The sequence below is a fragment of the Equus asinus genome, chromosome 28, assembly GCF_041296235.1.
Source record: "Equus asinus isolate D_3611 breed Donkey chromosome 28, EquAss-T2T_v2, whole genome shotgun sequence".
Taxonomy (NCBI): Eukaryota; Metazoa; Chordata; class Mammalia; order Perissodactyla; family Equidae; genus Equus; species Equus asinus.
The window spans coordinates 19,245,625-19,263,370 of NC_091817.1; the positions used below are offsets into that span (position 1 = coordinate 19,245,625).

At 42.6% G+C, this 17,746-nt stretch overlaps 1 long non-coding RNA gene across 1 annotated transcript in view; it reads left to right on the forward strand.

Annotated features, from left to right (window-relative positions):
* LOC139042399 (uncharacterized) overlaps window positions 1-17,746 on the forward strand; it is a 78,954-nt gene that overhangs the window by 46,668 nt on the left and 14,540 nt on the right. Inside the window, exon 2 of the long non-coding RNA XR_011499128.1 lies at window positions 16,182-16,301. This is a non-coding gene — a long non-coding RNA (uncharacterized lncRNA). The remainder of the gene's footprint in view (window positions 1-16,181; window positions 16,302-17,746) is intronic.

The following is a 17,746-nucleotide window of genomic DNA, read 5'->3' on the forward strand; positions in this document are numbered from 1 at the left end:
TTCCCTGAAATATTTAATTTTTTTCTGTCTGGAAAAGGGGTTTGCAAAGTGTAGGTCCTGTCCAAGTATCTATAAATGCTTTGTAAATGGGATTTCAGGACATCCTTTGAGCTCCTTATCTCAGATGTCATTTACAGGCCTTCACATTATCTCACTGAAGCTTCTCAGCAACATGGTGGGCTGAGTGTGTTTATTCCCATCTTACAGATGAGGGAACTTAGGTTCAAACAGCTTCATTAATTGCCTGGGAATTTCCCTTCAGATCTGACTACCAAGTTGGGGAGAAGAGGATTTGTACTTCCATGGCGTGTGGAATCACCGTAGAGTGAAATGATACAAGTAATTTTCAAAGTTAGAGTCAAAAACTGTGGGTTGTGAAAGTGGCATTTGTGAAAATATCTTTCTCAGGAAAACAATGGAATTGATTCTAATGATTATGTGGATAGAATCTTGCCCCTGGGTCTCACATCCTAACATACTTATAGGACCTGAAGAACTCTGCTGTCACCGCTAGACCCTAATTATGGTGACACAGAAGATCTAACTCCAATAAATAATTATATTTGACAGAAACGTATGTAAATACGACTCTCACGCAAGGCATGCTTCCATCTCTTTCTAATTAAACGTGCATCCAGGCTGGACCTCATACTGCTTGGTCAAATTTCTTAACCTCTCTGTGCCTTCTTTGTTAAACAGAGTAATAACAATAGTGCTACCTTATGAGGTTGCTGTGAGGGTTAGATGAGATGACATGCGTGAAGTACTTAGAATAGCACTGGGACATAGAAGGTGCTCAATAAATATTGTGTTACTAGTAAGAAAAACAACAATAAATTTCCTCAAGCCTTGATTTCCTTATCTATTCAGACAATCAGGAACTAGAAAATAAGTGGATTTTTCTTCTTCTTTTAATGGAATCTTCTACTTCTAACATTTTCTGATCAATTAAGGCCTTTAGTTTTTCTCTCCTTCGCTGTGAAGATTCAGATCTTTAGTTGCAGAAATTGAAAATGACTATATTTGTTTCCTTGTGGTCTGTAAGCCACAAAGGTCTTGCGGAGGGAGGGAGGGAGGAAGCACACATTGACCCGTGATAAGTTGTCATTGGTTAACTATAACATCAGGCTGGAGTTCCAGTTGGAATTATAAATGGGAAAACAATCATCTAATAAGCACAATTTTATTGGTAGAATGAATCTGCCCAGGAGCTGGCTCCGTGGTAGAGTGGTTGAGTTCACGTGCTCTGCTTGGGTGGCCCAAGGTGTCATCAGTTCAGGTCCTGAGCACACACCTAGCATCACTCATCAGGCCGCGCTGAGGCAGCATCCCACATAGTACAGCCAGAAGGACCTACAACTAGAATATGCAGCTATGTACTGGGGGGCTTTGGGGAGAAGAAGAAGAAGAAAAGAAGAAGAAGAAGATTGGCAACAGATGTTAGTTCAGACGCCAATCTTAAAAAAAAAAATCTGCCCAAATAGTCTGTCCACAGAGAGAAACCCAAGAAAACTACTAGCTTGACCTTTGTCGTTCTTGACCTTGATTTCTATACTTCAGACTTGTTTTCCTGGTGCTCCTCCCACCATGGTCTTCTGGTTTGAAAATTCAGTGTTCCATGTGCCTAAACATGTTCCTGGAACCATCAGATCTAACTGCCTCAAGGGCCATGAATTTACAAAGGAAAGAGTTTGTCATAAGCTTTTGCCACACAGGAGCTTAACTGAACTGGGAACTCAGCTCCAAGCAGCAGGTATTAATGTTCCCTGGACTTCCAAGATGCCAATTTACATGTCATTTTGCTGGACTATTACTAGTATAACTCAAATAGCATTCTCTAAATGCTCATTTCTCTCTCTGTCTTTCTCTTTTTCCTTCTATCTCTCCTCCCACCTATCTTTGCAATTTTTCTGTAGTCTGAAACTGTTATAAATATACAGTTTAACTTATAAAGTGAAATAAAGATTTTTTTCACACATACAAAAGCCAGGAGGAGACTCACATTATAAGAAATGTTAAAGGAAGTCCTTTAGGCAGAAAGAAGATGATCCCAAATGGAAATATAGGTCTACACAAAAGAATGAAGAGTTCCAGAAATGGTAACTACATGGATAAATAAATACGATTTTTTTCCTGTTATTTAAATATCTTTAAAAGGTAACTAACTCTTAAAGTAAAATTAATAACAATATGGTATAAGGTTTATAACACATACAGACACATTAAATATCTCTCAGCTTAAAAATCTAGAATGAGGGGCTGGCCTGGTGGTGCAGAGGTTAAGTGCGCGTGTTCTGCTTCAGTGGCCCGGGGTTGGCTGGTTCGGATCACGGATGTGGACATGGCATCACTTGGCAAGCCATGCTGTGGTAGGAGTCCCACATATAAAGTAGAGGAAGATGGCCACAGATGTTAGCTCAGGGCCAGTCTTCCTCAGCAAAAAGAGGAGGATTGGCAGATGTTAGCTTAGGGCTAATCTTCCTCGAAAAAAATTAAAAAAAAATTTTTTTTTTAAATCTAGAATGATTCTTGTTTTCCTGACAGGATAGAGACTGATAAACCCATCACTACCACAACTATTTGGCCACCAACTTACCAATTCCTATCACATGCACTTCTTGAGCATCTTTACATCCAGCTCTCCTCCATCCCACTGTCATTCCCATGCACTTGGTCTGAAACGCATTTTCTGGACTACTACATTTTGTCCAAGTGGCAAACCCTTGCAGTGTCATCCTGAGGGAAGATACGGCAAGTTTCTTTTGCCATGCCAATTAAACTTTGCCTTCTTGGTGTTGTGTGGTAACTGCTTGCCTTGAGCATTTTCCTAAGCTCCTTCCCGCTACAATCTGTTATATATATTGACTTGGCAAAGGTTTTTCTTTTTCCCTGACTGAGGAAGAAAAATGGTTTTCATTTCTAGTCCAATAATCTAGGACTTCCGTGGCAAGAAAAGTGAATCAAACTTTTTGATCCACCTAGTCAAGCCAAAAAGGACATTAGGATCATGTTACTAAGCAGACAGGCCTGGATCCTATATCAAATCACTGCTTTTTCCTTGTGAGAGTGATGCTGTTGACAAGGAATCAGACAATTTAAGGGCAGGCTTGATGAAAAATCTGGTTTTTCTCCTTGGCTTGCTACTGATAAATCAAATGCAAAGTTTGTGAGATGCACAATGGGTGTCCCTTTGTGAGGACAGTTTCTCCTTCTGAAGTGAAAGATTAAGTGCAAGAGGCAATCCAGATTATTGGATGGCTGCAAGAATCAATGAATGAAAAATATTCTTCCCCGTTGAATGGGGTAATTTATTCTCATTGATGGCACAAGAGGTCAGAGGATGGTTCTTGCTTCATTAGCTCTCACTGGGAGACAGTTCTGATTGGGGCCACTGGAGAAAGTGTCTCCACCAGCACATAGTCAACATCCCTGCTTTGTAGTGATATTGGAAGTAAAATTTGAAGAAAGACAGTAAATAGCTATAAGTTTTCTAATACTCAGGTGATTTCCTTATAGTGTGGGGACAAATGCAATCCTTATGCTGCCTGGTTTGATTTGGAAAATTATATTGATTTGTGAGTCTGCTAAATAAAGGTCACATCAGCTTGCCCTGAACACCTCCTTCCAAATGTATTTTGGGGAGAATTTTCTATGTAGTATCCCAGAGTCCAACAAATAACAGTTATTAATTGAATATTTCTTTAAATTGTCTCTACATTAAAAAATACAATGTATGTTAGTGTTTGGCACATAATAGGTATTCAATAAACAAGAGCTATTGTTAATAAATAAATTATAGCATATGCTATTAATTATAATACTGTAATTTTTGTCTTAAATCTTGTATTTATAATCTAGAGGGAGAAGCCGAAAAACTATACATATAATTTAACATACTGTGATACAGGCAAGGATGAAGGTATATACAAGGTATTATAATCACACAGAGAAGAAAGAAATTTCTTTGGGATAGTTGAGGAAGGCCTCATAAAGAGGTAATGGTGAGCAGTTTGGAAAGACGAGCAGGAGTTAGCCAGGTAGGTGGGGATGGCTAAGCAGAGACGGGTATTTCACGCCAAGGGGACACCGTGCAGAAAGACATAAAGGCACACAAACACTCAGAGTTTGAGGGCCAATCTATACATAAGCAGTTTGAGGAGAATATGCTTTATCTTGCTGAATGTTCTGTATGCACTAGAAAATAATGCAAATTCTGTTTTTGTTGGATAGTTTTCTATAAATTTTAATTAGATCAAGCTGTTTAACAGCACTGTTAAAGTCTTTTATATCCTTACCAATTTTCTCTCTGTTTGTTATATCAATTATTAAGAAGTGTTATTGAAATCTTCCAATATAATTGTGGATCTCTCTATGTTTTTTGGAGTTTTATCAGTTTTTGCTTTATTTACTTTGAAGCTCTACTACTAGTGTATAAACTCTTAGGATTGTTAAATCCTATTGATGAAATAACCCTTTTATCATTATGAAATCAGTTTGTTGTGTTTGGTAATATTCTTTGCTTTGAAATCTACTTTGTCCGGTATAACCACTCCAGCTTCTTTTTGATCAGTGTTAGCATGGCATATTTTTTCCATCCTTTGCTTTTAATCTATTTATGTCATTATATATAAGGTGCATTTACTGTAGGCAGCATATAATTGGGTTCTTGGTTGTTTATTGAACCTGACAATCTCTGCCTTTTAATTGAAGTGTTTAGGCCATTTATATTTAATATGATTATTGACATAGTTAGATATAAATATACCATCTTACTGTTTGCTTTCTATTTGTTCAATTTATTCATTGTTCCCTTTTCCTTCTTTTTTGAGTAGTTTTGTATTAAGTACTTTTTTTTATGGGTAAGAAAGATTGGCCCTGAGCTAACATCTGCTTCCAATCTTCCTGTTTCTGCTTGAGGAAGATTGTCTCTGAGCTAACATCTATGCCAATCTTCCTGTATTTTTTGTATGTAGGATGCTGCCACAGCATGGCTTGATGAGTTGTACGTAGGTCCACACCTGAGATCTGAACCCACAAACCCCAGGCCACCAAAGCAGAGCATGTGAACTTAACCACTGTGCCACTGGGCTAGTCCCTTATATTAAGTACTTTATATGATTCTTTTTTTACCTCCTCTGTTGATTTATTAATTATAACTGCTTTGTTGTTTTAGTGGTTGTTTTAGAATTTATGGTACATTTTTAACTTATCAATATCTACCTTCAAGTAATATTATACCCAGTCATGTAGCATAAAAGAACTTCCAAATAATACAGTTTCATTTCTCCTTTCTCATCGTGCTCTTGTTGCCAGACATTTTATTTCTGTTTGTGTTATAAACCTTATACCATATTGTTATTAATTTTTACTTAAAGAGTTAATTACCTTTTAAAGATATTTAAATAACAAGAAAAAAATCTATTTATTTATCCATGTAGTTACCATTTCTGGAACTCTTCATTCTTTTGTGTAGACCTATATTTCCATTTGGGATCATCTTCTGTCTGCCTAAAGGACTTCCTTTAACATTTCTTATAATGTGAGTCTCCTCCTGGCTTTTGTATGTGTGAAAAAAATCTTTATTTCACTTTATAAGTTAAACTTTATATTTATAACAGTTTCAGACTACAGAAAAATTGCAAAGATAGGTGGGAGGAGAGATAGAAGGAAAAAGAGAAAGACAGAGAGACAAACGAGCATTTAGAGAATGCTATTTGAGTTATACTAGTAATAGTCCAGAAAATACATTTCAGACCAAGCGCATGGGAATGACAGTGGGGAGGGAGGAGAGCTGGATGTAAGTATACTCAAGAAGTGCGTGTGATAGGAATTGGTAAGTTGGTGGCCAAATAGTTGTGGTAGTGATGGGTTTATCAGTCTCTGTCCTGTCAGGAAAACAAGAATCATTCTAGATATTTTTTAAATTTTTTTCGAGGAAGATTAGCCCTAAGCTAACATCTGCCAATCCTCCTCTTTTTGCTGAGGAAGACTGGCCCTGAGCTCACATCCATGCACATGTTCCTCTACTTTATATGTGAAATGCCTACCACAGGATGGCTTGCCAAGAGGTGCCATGTCCACATGTGGGATCCAAACCAGCCAACCCCGGGCCACCGAAACAGAATGTATGCACTTAACCTCTGCACCACCAGGCTGGCCCCTCATTCTAGATTTTTAAGCTGAGAGATATTTATTTCAAGGTATTGGTTACAACATTTTTGGAAGAGCTGGAATAGCAAAATGGGCAGTAGATACTACCCAGACACTGAGAACCTGCTACAGCCTCTGGGATGGAGCCCATAAGCCAAAATGTACTGCTCATATTACTGGAAGCACAAGCTTATGGTGCTAACCAGTGACTTACACAGTTGACACTAATACTAGTGGAGCTGCTGCCAAGATGCTACTGGAGACCCAGACGTTGACGTAGCACAAGAATCGCCTCCACTACTGTCTGCAGCGGTGTCACCAGAAGTAGACAAGTCTAGCTTCTCTCTGCCTTCTAGCCTGTTGAGAACGCTGCCTCCTGGCAGAACCTATCTGGAGCCCAGTGAGCAAGAGAATTTGGGTGGTAGAGTTTGCAAGCTTTCAGCCCCAGAGGGACAGAGAAAACAGAAGGATGAATATGGGCTGAGAGCCCACAACACATATTTGGCACAGAAAGTAAGAGGGCCAGAGGGGTCAGGGTGAACGCATGGCTTCTAATTGCACTGGAGAAGGGGATCCCAGCAGGCTGTCCCAGGAGTCTGTCAGTTATATAGGGTTTCTTGTTCTGTAGGAAGGCCTAAATCATCCCTTAGCTCAAAGAGATAAAGCGTGGTGTCTGGCCTCGAGAGACGCACAATTCCAGATGGGTCAGGCCACCATTATGTGCTTTCCTGTGATAACCTTCCCATAATGGTAACCTTTGTAGTGAGGTGAGATTATAAACTCCACGTGGGTAGAGAGTGTTTGGGTTGGTTGCCCCAATGTCCTCAGCATCTTGAGTGGAATCTAACATGTAGTAAATACTCAACGAATATTTGTTGACTGAATGCGTGAAGGAGTGTTGACTGAATCAAGTTAAAGGAGACTGGACACGTATGTAAAACAAGTAAACTGCCAATCATTGGCATAAGACAGAAGAAATTAGAAGACCATTGGGTGGTTAGGCAGGTCTGGAGATGTGGGACTGTGGTGAGTGAGAGGGAATCTGAGGAGCCTTGTGGAGAGCACGTCTGTTGGAGTTGGACAGGAGGAGGAGAGAGACAGGAGGCTGTCTTTCTTCCTGGGAGCTCCCGTAAAGGAGGGGCTGTGTGAGAAGGGTACCAGGCCTCTCAGTGTGCAAGGCGGTCTGTATTTTTTCCCCTGCCGTCTAGAAGAGAGTGATTCCCTGTCCTCTATGGGGAAACACAAAAACTTTTCCTGTGATGAGCGAGCAGAGGCTACAGGGTGATCAGCCGTTTTAGCCATGGAGCCAACCATGGATATATGATAATAAAGATTATTAAAAAACTGATAATAGATGTTTATTTTTAATGCACTGAAATGAAAAAGACTCATGTTCAACTAGAGAAAAAAGCTTAATTAAAAGCAGAAGCTTTCTAAAGGGCGATCGGACCTAATATCCACATAAAACCCCACACTGGGCATAGAGACACCAACAACCCAAAGGCCAACAGTAAATGCACCCCGTAAAACCAGAAATGAAACGAGCTCTGTCTGAGGCATGAGGCCAGGGAGGGCTGGCCCCCGGGGCTGTGTAATTGTCCAGCCCTCCCTTCGCTGAGGCCAATTACCTCAGGAGGGATTAGAAACTGACCCGGAGGTGACCACTTGTGCTTTAAAGTGAAAATCCAAAGTGGAAAGGGCTTGCCCGAGAGACGAGGCCTGGAGGTGTGATAAGATCCGGGGCATGGGCACTGAGGGGCTTCTGGGTCTTTCTGCCCTCACCTCCCCTGGAGAGGTGCGCTGGCTTTTCTGGCTCACCCTGCAATGAGGTCAGCAATCCCCGCCCCATTGGCAGAACCTGCTTACCCAGAGTCAAGAGCTGGATGTAAGGAAAACGTCAGGGAGCCCTCAGAGCCTGAACTGAGGCAGCACACAGAATGTGGCACCAAGAGGCAGGGTGAGGATGAATGAGTGGGAACCCTCGCTACCCAATGTGTGGTCCCAGAACGGCTGCCTCAGCATCACCTGGGGGCACCTAAGAAACATTCAGTCTCCTCCCCAGAGCTGCTGAAGCAGAATCTGCATTAGAACAAGATCCCAAGGCAAACCAAGACTCTCATTACTTTCAGAATCTATAAAATGGAGACTCTAACCCAAGCCTGCCCAACTCTCCAGAGGGAATGTTGAGGAAGGAAAATGAGCCTATCCGAAAGTGCCTTCTAAAGGAGGGCATATTAGACAGATGTTAGAAAAAAATGACAAAGATATTCCTACTGCACAAATAAAAGAGTTACTGTGAAAGGAGACCCAGGACAGCCCCACCCTCCAGAAAGCAAACAGCCGAGGCAGCTGTACGCATATGGAGGGACAGCCTGCGCGGAGCTCACAAGTGTGGCTCTGAGTCAGACTTCTCTGGGATTTGCCACCTTGCCAAATTGCATCTCCTTTTTGTGCCCTAGTTTCCTCATCTGCAAAATGGGGATGTTATTAGATATTATGTGAGTTGAGATAAAGTATTGGGAACAGTGCTTAGTCCAGACCAAGAGCTCTGTAAATGATAACCATCGGTATTATCTTACATAGTGTCCTGTGGACTCAGCTACATAAGGCACCTAAAGGAACAATAGCATTACTTGAGTTGAGTTGCTACAGTAAATAAGACAGGGACCTGAAATTTGGACCCCTGGAGGAGTGCAGATTTAATAACTATTTATAGACATCATTGTTGTTGCTTGTGTTACTGTCCTTATTTGCAGACCATGCCCACAAATCCCCTGCATTCAGAGCTTCCTTGAGCATGCGCAAGCCCCCACTGCAGCTCCGCGGATGAAATCCTCAGCAGAGCCCCTTTGTAAAAGCAAAGCCCACCTCCTGCCCATGCACACACATTCTCACACACACACTCACACGTACACTATCTTTAGCTCCCCAGCAGCTAAGTGCCAGGTGGAGAATGAGCTTGGTGGGAAGGGATGGGATGACAAGGTCAGGGGCAGAGGGTGTGCCCACACAGCCGTGGAATGCCACCCTGGAGCAGCGCTTCTACCTCAGGCCCTTCTGCCCCAGGACTGCCAGCCATTGGGTGGGCAAAGCTAGCCACGCGGAGGAGTAGCACCCATTTCTTCTCAGGAAGGCTATCTATACACTCAAGCCTGTTTCCTCTCTGAGGGGACACCAGGTGGGAAACTCTGCTAAAAAAAATTCCTACAGGAAAGGGATATATTCAGAGGGGTCTTCTGAATTCCTTGCTTTTCCAGGAGTCTCTTTCCTTTCAAAGCTCTTCCCACAAATGGAAGCCCTCATGTGATCCCGCAACCTCCTTCAGAGCAAAGGAACCTGAGGCCCCCCTTTTATGTGAGGAAGCACAGGCGTGGAGAGAGGAAGCGACCTGGCGAAGGTCACGTGGCAAGTTGGAGCCTAGGACCCATGTGTTTTGACCCCTCACCTACGACAGTCCTGGGATGAGGAGCAGCAAACCGCCCAAAATAATGTTGACACGATCATCTGTCGGGCGTCCCCACCACTCTGCGAGCTCTGGGGGCTGGGGAGTCTGTGTCCTTTCCTTGCCTTGTCCCCAGCAACTAGCACGATGCTTGATATTCATAGGGTCATAATAAATATTGATTGAATAAACATTGGACAAACTCTTAAACAGGACCCCATCACCCCTCAGCCTAGAGAATCTTGACGATTCCCTTAGAAGAAAGCACAAGAGTGAAGAGGCGCTCAGCAGACTGCCACACCTGTCCGTATCAGGCAACAGTCACTTTGAGCAGACACCTGCTAATTTGTCCCATTGTCCACAGCTGCAGGATAATGATATAATAATAATGATAATATTAAGTACTCTTGACTGAGCACAAAGCCCTGTGAATGAAATATACATACTTCATCTCACTTAAACCTCATGGCAACCATGTGCCATCGATATTATCTCCATTTGACAGGTGAGGAAGCTGGGCTCCTGGACAGGTGAATCATTAGAGGTCCTGGAGTTAGTAAATGGCAGAGCTGCTGTTCCAGCCCAGGTCTACCTGATTCTGAGCTTGTTTTCTCTCCATTGCAAGAGACCGTCTGGTTAAAGGGGCTACCACTGCTGGGTTTCCGGTAAATTTCCATCAAACCTCCATTAAACATAGGCCAAGTCTGTGTACAGCAGCAGGTGGCTGTGGGAAGATTCTCCTATTGGGAGGTGGCCTCTCTCAGACTCTGTGTCCTGATGGATGTAATCGGCAGGGCACCGGGGAGCAGCCCACGCAACCACCACCCACCCACCTACCCACCCACATCCACCCAGCCATCCCTCCATTACATAAACATTTGTTGACACTTCCCAAGTGACTTGTGTGTGTGTGTTTGGGAATGGGCTGTGGATTAGAGTGGGGAGGCAAGAAAAGCAACAAGGACAAGGTGGTTCCTGCCCCCAAGGACACTGCAGTCTAGAGGAGAAAGAGAGAAACACAACTGTGAGAATACTAGGCAGAGGACGACAAGGGCCAAACGGTTTCTCCCCAGGGCACGGGAATTTTCTTTAACTCTGTCAAGTCTCCTCCTTCTGAAGGAGGAACTGGCATTTGAGTTGGACCTTGGAGTAAAGTTCAAATTTTGATAGGTGGAAAAATGTAGAATAAGAAAAGAGCATCGTAGCCAGGAAGGGCAGCCCAGGCAACAGTGTGGAGGTGGAAAAGCAAATGTTACGGGTGAAGGTTAGTAATGAGATATGGTCCCTCACTGGCCTGCCTCAGTCTGTGAGATTGTCCAGCTTTGGTTACTCTTCTGAGTTAAGAATAGTAAGGTCAATTTACATTGCTAGTAAGGAAAGGATGCCAAATTCAGACCTATGAACTTGACCACTTGGGAAGAGAGCTTTAAGGGAATGGACACCAGGAATATGCATTTTTAGAGTGCGTGAAAAAGAATAGAACAGGATTGACAGGTGTATGGCATAAGTGATGCCACTCCCTCCTGAACCCATAGTAGACATTACTAATCGATAATAGCATTGCCTTAGAATCCTTTCAAGCCAGCATTTCCTTACCCACTAACCACCAATTAGAGTTTGTATATGAAATGCATCCCATTTGCCCTCCCTGTGACAGTGCGTAGGGTACCTGGAGAAAAGTCTCCAGGAGTCAGATGATTTGGGTTTGAGTCTTAGTTTCACTGCTCCCTGGCTGCGTCATCTTGGATTATTGGGCTGGCCCCTCTGAGCCATTGCTTAGCCATTTGCAGAGGCAAGAGAAGGAACTAACATTTTCTGGTTGCTGTAACACAGACAATGCTACCTGTTGACTTAATCCTACTTTCTTCTCTTCCTGGATACACAACAAAACAGCATTTCCCAGCCTCTTCTGCTAGCAGGTGGAGCCAGGTGGCTGATTTGGCCAATGAAATGCAGATGAAAGCAATGTGTGCAACTTCAGGCTTGATTCTAATCACCATGCTTTCCACGGCCTCTGTCCTCTCACCTGCAGAGGGCCCCGCGGAGGACTCCAAAGCCCTAGGATACGGGTCCTGGAGTCACCATATGGAAGGCTGCCCACCACACTCTCAACTGGGATTTCTGTGAATGAGAAGTCAGCTTCTATTGGTTAAGCCATTGAGGCTTTGGAGTTTATGAGGCAGTTAGCATTACCTATCTCAACTAATTAAAATGCAAACGCGTATCTCATTTAAATGCCTAACAGCCCCCTCAGGAAGGTATAATTCTCCCTACTTTGCCATTTCAGGGATGACAAAACTGTGGCTCAGGTAGGTTAGATAACTTCTTAGGGCCCCGCCTTTGGAAGGCGACAGAGTTTGAAAGGCCCCTCCACCTCCAAGCCCTTGGTCTTTATGCAGCATCTAGAATCTTTTGATAAAGGACTATCTGTAGTACAAGAATTCAAGAAAACTTTGAAGGGTTGATGAACTCATGGAGGTGAACAGATTTATAAACGTTTAAGGAGTTGTGCAGAGGCTGCTGATGACAGTGTTGGGGAAAGGACCAGGCAGGCCAACTTGACCCGCTGGAGAAGCAGCCTGGGTTCCGGCTGCCTCCAAAGGTCATGTGTGCAGAGGGAGAGAGAGGGAGGAAGCCGTGTGGCCCTGAGGAGCCAGTGGCATTGGGAGGGGTGGGATGGGGAGATGGTGAGTGGAATAATTGTAGCGGCACAGCAGTAAATGAGCATACTTTTAAATATCAGCCTGACTTACAGGTTCCGCCCACTTAATTGCTTCTTTCATAAACTCTGCACATTCCATACATCATGGGAAAACATTAAAGAAAGAGTCCTCACGTAAAATATTAAAGGCAAACAGCCTCTTCAAGGGACAGCCCACCACTGCTTCCCCAAGTGGCTGGGTATGGGGTCTGGACTCGACACAGACCTTATGTGGGAGAGCTGCTTCTCCCCCACTTTTCTGGATCTGGCCAAGCCTGCGCCTGAGTCTGAAGGGACAGGGAGGTGACCCCTGGTCCTCAGCTGCAGCCCTGGCTTCTGGCCTTATTCCCAGTTGCCAAGATTAATAAACTCTCCAAAGCAGGCAAGGCTTTGCATGGGAACTTTGCATGCAGCCCAGCCCTGCAATTATGAAAAGCGGACCTCGCCATAAATCCCCCACGGTGATCATAGCTTGGCATAGAGGAATCCTTGTTGGGATATCCAAGACTTTAAAGATGCTGCTTAAAGAGGATTTTGGTTTACTTTAAAGAACTGTAAAACTGTCCCTCACATCTTAGGTTTGAGTATCTGGGTATTGTCGACCATAAACAAAAAAAGAAAAGTGGATTTTCTGCTTAAAACTGGAGGACGTTATTAAACTCCTTTCTGTAGTCAATCAATGAGTCTCCATTGACCACCTACTATGTGCCCAGTGCTATCAGGCAGTAGGGAGAACATAGGGCAGATTTTCTGCTTTTAAGGTGTTTTAAACTTGGGAGATAAGGTAAAAAAAAAATGCATGAATACCTTCATCATTCATCCACTCAATCATTAAAGGCCTACTGTGTGCCATACTCAGGTGTCAGGCACAGGAAAGATATATAGATGGTTAGATGGAGAAGGTCTTAGTTCAGGCTGCTATAGCAGATTATCACAGGCTGGGTGGCTTATAAACAACAGACATTTATTTCTCACAGCTCTAGAGGCTGGAAGTCCAAGATCAGGGTGCCGGCATGATTGGGTTCTGGTGAGGGCTGTCTTCTGGGTTGCAGACTGTCAACTTTTCCTTGTGTTCTCACGTGGCAGAAAAGGGATGAGAGAGCACTCTGAGATCCTTTTTATAAGGGGACTAATCCCATTCATGAGGGCTCCACTCTCATGACCTAATCACCTTTGAAAGACCATATCTCCTAAGACTACCATATTGGGGGTTAGAATTTCAACATATGAATTTTTGGAGGACACAAACATTCAGTCCATTGCAGATAGCTGTGGGTGGGTATAATCAGTGTTGTGCTGGTAAATGTTTAACAACCTGCTCATAGGGAAGGGAAAAGATCCCTGGTTTGTAGTGTTTGCTGTGGTGTAAATTCTCCCAACATGGACATGATCTATTTCAAGTTACCAAAGTGGCATCACTGAATGGAGAGCTGGGAAGAGATGGCACAGAGGCTTTCTTGTTAACCAATGTGAGCCAGCTCTAGCACACGGCTGAATATAGTGACAAGCTAGATTGTATCATATGTGCGGTAAATGTGTGCCGTCCAGCAGAGAAGGAGGTCCGAACATCCTCTCCTTCAGGCAAGGGTTCCTTGGGCAGCAGAGGTGGGAGCTAGGCATCCAGGAGGACCAGCCTTGGTGAGAGGGAAGAAAGGGCATTCTTGACCAGAGATGTCAAGCAAAGCAAAGGCACAAAGGCAGGAATGGGTAAGAATTTACATGTTAACTGAAGCAGACTGAATTGGAGAGCCGGAGCACCAGGAAGCCGGAGAGCAAAGGGTCTTGAAAACATGCCCTAACCTCTGTGTGCCATCTTGGGCTGGGGAAGGAGGTCTGGGCACACACGAGGCCCACAGGGGTCTCCATTCTGATTCAGGTGACCAGAGCCTGCGCTGATACGGCAGATGCGTTCCCAAGGGTATAACCGACTCCAGGAGAATGAGAAGGCTGATCTAATGACAATCATAAGAAAGGCAAACACTTGTGGAGGGCTGGCCATTTCATGTCAGAAATGTACCAATTGCTTCCCATCTGTTAGCTCATTTAATCCTCACAACCTAATGAAGTGGGTGCTGTTATTCAACCCATTTTTCAGATCAGGAAACCAAGGCATCAAAAGCTTAGGTAATTGTCTGGACTTCTTTGCCTCAGCTTTAGCAATCACTATTTCATGACAAATCTCATTTTGTCTATACTACTCTTTCCCACTCCCCACCTATTTTGAAGCAAATCCCAAGCATATCAAATTTCCTCCATAAATATTTCTGTATATATCTCTAAAATATAAGGACTCATAAACAAATACCCAATACCATTATTGCATTGAAAATTAACAATAATTTTTAGGACCAGCCTGGTGGCATAGTTCATGCACTCTGCTTCAGTAGCCTGGGGTTCATGGGTTCACATCCTGGGTGCAGACCTACATACCACTCATCAAGCAATGCTGTGGCAGTGTCCCACATACGAAATAGAGGAAGATTGGCACAGATGTTAGCACAGGGATAATCTTCCTTACGCAAAAAGAGGAAAATTGGTGACAGATGTTAGCTCAGGGCCAATCTTCCTCATCCCCCCCCCCCCAAAATTAACAATAATTTTTAATTACATTCAATACCCAATCAGTGGTCACATTGCTCCAGTTATCTCATAAATGCAGCATAAACAAATAAGTAACTGTCCAAATTGGGATCTGTGCAACATTTATACATTGTATTTGGTCACTCTTTACATCTTTTTTAAACTCCCCTCTTTTTTATGACACGATTTACTTGTAGAAAAAAACCCATATTATTTGTCCTGTGATGTTTCTCACAATTTGGATTTTGCTGTTGGTGCTCTCATGGTGTCTTTTAACATGTTTCTCTGCTCCCTGCATTTCTGGAAAACTGGTAGTTAATTCTAGAGACTTCATCAGATTCAATTTTTCTTTAGTATGGATTTATACACAATAAAACCTAAATTAAGCATAAAAATGAACTTTGAGCTTCCAGGTTGCCAAGGTGAAGAAATCAAAAGAAGTTACTTAGTACTTATTATACAATAATAGGAAGCAGAGTAGATCACTAGGAAATAAGGCTTTTCATAGCTTTGATCTCTAACAGTTATTTATAATGCAAAAATTTAAAGGAACATTGAGAAATAAATAAGCTATGTCTTTAAGAACATTTTACGAAAAATTCAGGGGCCTTTTTTTTTCCCTTTTGCCTTCATTCATACTCTTACTCCCCGCCCCCATCTCTGGCAACCACCAGTCTGTTCTCTGTATCTATGAAGATTCAACTAAAAAAAATTTTGTCAGGATTACCTCTTAGAAAATGTTATATTCTTCCAAAAGGGGCCAACTTAACTCAGCATCTTTCTTTTTGTGATCTTAGCAGCCATTGATAATTATTGCCTGGACTCATTATCTCATTAGGAACCACAAAATCATGATGTTCCAATCCTATCATCCCTTCTTCATTTATTCCAGAAGCTGAAATATTTCTATAAGGAGCAATTTCCCTTTATTTATAATTATTAATTATTTGGTTACCTTAAAGAACAGTTTATAGATGAAATGCAGAACAAATGCTTAATTCTTTTCTTTATTACTTTTCAAATTTATGTTTCCTATTGATGTCCAAAGGTGAACACCAAGGCCTTTGTTGTTACATGTCTGGTTGTTTTATATCATTATGAACTTATGAATTTAAACGTGTATTACGTTTTAATCTATTGGACTTATGCATTTAATGTTTATAATTGTCTTATTTTTGACTAGTGGGAATCTTCTGAGTTCTTTCGGTTCCTGAGTCCTTTTGACATAACCCTAGTTGTCTTTAATGTCTTTCTTGCCTTCTGGAATGATAAGATCCTCCAGGCTTGCCTTTCACCTTTTCCCCCCAGACCTGGAATCAGCCATGTCTCTCGTGGAAAACGGTATTTAGAGCCAACCCTCCAGGAGCTAGGGTGTCCTTCACTGATTCTACCCAGAGCGAACAGCGGTGTGAAAACTCCAGGCTCCAGGTTAGTCAAAAATTTTTCTATTTGGGCTTAGTTTCTGCTGAGTTGAATCAAAGAGGAAATGCTCGGGAAGTTTTCAGGTTGACCAAGTTGCCACAATTTGTCCTCTTGCTTTACCCCCAAGACCTTCATGAAACACAAGACAAAGCAAAACAAACAAAAAATCCTTAATTTTCCCAGAGATCACTATTAGTTTCAAAAGGCAAATGTGTGGAAATTTGTTCTGCAATCTCTGCGCCCTAAAACAGAGGCAGGAACTAACTCCTCCATTACCTTAGCCTGACCTTAGCACTGTCTCTGTCAATTTGGGGTGAAGGGAAAGGGTTCTGAAAAAAATATTCTCAATTTCCTCTAAATGTTTTTAAAAAAATTCTCTCATATTCTCTAAAAAAGAATTCGTTCCCTAGATGGAGTGTCGATCTTCAGTGGATTCTGCTGGTACCAAAATGACTTCCTGTGATACCTCTTAGCTCAATTTCCAAATTGCGATATGGGCACACACTGTCAAAAAGTCTGAGGGTTAGCCACACTATGCTGACATTGCTGAAGCATGTGGTCTGGGTAAGTCTTCCTAACAGAAATATCTGGAGCCTCAGGAGAGGTAAGAGACAGCTGGCTATACACCAAAGTTCTTGTTTACTGTTCTTCCTGAGCACACAGCAGACATACATTTCCCAGTCTCCCTTGAAGTTAGATATGGCCAAATAATGAAATTCTAGTCAACAGAACATGGGAGGATGTTATGTGAGTCACTTCCAAGCTTGGTCCATAAAACCCTGCTCTGTGGAAATGCCTGCCTTGCTCCAGACAAGGAAAAGAAGACACATTTCTACTAAGTTTGAGCCACTACAAGTGGCAGGGTCTGTTTGTTACAGAAGCTAACACTATCTAACTATACCAAGAGCCTTTATATCAAGAGGGACCAGCGCTGGAAGGGCCAGGTGCCCTGGGCTCATGTGACCCCTGCCCATCCTGTTCACTGGTTCTTTAAAATCCTCTTGACATGAAAGTTTTAAGCATACTAGGTCGGTGTATATTTTCTACTCATCGATTAAATTGGCTTGAGAAAATAAAACCAAGCTTAGGGAAGCACAGCCTCCCCTAGGATGATGCATAGCTAGTGTGGGACTGTAGTTCAAAACATGATGCCTCAGTCAAAGAGCTAAACCCAAAGAAAAACAAAGTGAACTCTTTAGTCAGATTGCCTGGGTTCATATCCCAGCTCCAAATTTTCGTTTGTTTTGTTTTGTCTTTAACTTTTTATTGAGATTATGATAGTTTACAACCTTGTGAAATTTCAGTTGTACATTGTTGTTAGTCACGTTGTAGGTGCACCACTTCACCCTTTGTGCCCTTCCCCCATGCCCCCTTTCCCCTGGTAACCACCAATCAATTCTATTTGTCTATATATTTAACTTCCACCTATGAGTGGAGTCATACAGAGTTCG